Here is a 1,257-nt window from a genome sequence, read left to right as displayed (position 1 = left end):
CAACTTCTTCACTCTCCTCTTTCACTTTCATCAAGAGGCTCTTTAGTTCTTCTTCACTTTCTGCCATAAGGGTGGTGTCATCTGCATATCTGAGGTTATTGATATTTCTCCTGGCAATCTTGATTCCAGCTTGTGCTTCATCCAGCCCAGCATTTCTCATGATGTACACTGCATATATGTTAAATAAGCAGGGTGACAATATACAGCCTTGACGTACTCCTTTTCCTATTTGGAACCAGTCTGTTGTTCCATGTCCAGTTCTAACTGTTGCTTCCTGACCTGCATACAGGTTTCTCAAGAGGCGGGTCAGGTGGTCTGGTATTCCCATCTCTTTCAGAATTTTCCACACACTCAAAGGCTTTGGCATAGTCAATAAAGCAGAAACAGATGTTTTTTCTGGAACTCTCTTGCTTTTTCGATGATCCATTGGATGTTGGCAATTTGATCTCTGGTTCCTCTGCCTTTTCTAAAACCAGCTTGAACATCTGAGAGTTCATGGTTCATACATTGCTGAAGCCTGGCTTGGAGAGTTTTGAGCATTACTTTACTAGCATGTGAGATGAGTGCAATTGTGTGGTAGTTTGAACATTCTTTGGCATTGCCTTTCTTTCAGATTGGAATGAAAACTGACCTTTTCCAGTCCTCTGGCCACTGCTGAATTTCCCAAATTTGCTGACATATTGAGTGCAGCACTTTCACAGCATCATCTTTTAGGATTTGAAATAGTTCAACTGGAATTCCATCACCTGCACTAGCTTTGTTCGTAGTGATGCTTCCTAAGGCCCTCTTGACTTCACATTCCAGGATGTCTGGCTCTAAGTGAGTGTGAGTGATCATACCATCATGATTATCTGGGTTGTGAAGATCTTTTTTGTACAGTTCTTCTGTGTATTCTTGCCACCTCTTCTTAATATCTTCTGCTTCTGTTAGGTCCATATCATTTCTGTCCTTTATTGTGCCCATCTTTGCATGAAATGTTTCCTTGGTGTCTCTAACTGTCTTGAAGAGATCTCTAGTCTTTCCTATTCTATTGTTTTCCTCTCTTTCTTTGCACTGATCGCTGAGGAAGGCTTTGTTATCTCTCCCTGCTATTCTTTGGAACTCTGCATTCAAATGGGAATATCTTTCCTTTTCTCCTTTGCTTTTCGCTTCTTTTCTTTTCACAGCTATTTGTAAGGCCTCCTCAGACAGCCATTTTGCTTTTTTGCATTTCTTTTTCTTGGAGATGGTCTTGATTCCTGTCTCCTGTACAATGTC

This window comes from Cervus canadensis, chromosome 25, assembly GCF_019320065.1.
Source record: "Cervus canadensis isolate Bull #8, Minnesota chromosome 25, ASM1932006v1, whole genome shotgun sequence".
NCBI classification, from domain to species: domain Eukaryota; kingdom Metazoa; phylum Chordata; class Mammalia; order Artiodactyla; family Cervidae; genus Cervus; species Cervus canadensis.
Note: the sequence above shows the minus strand (reverse complement) of the source record.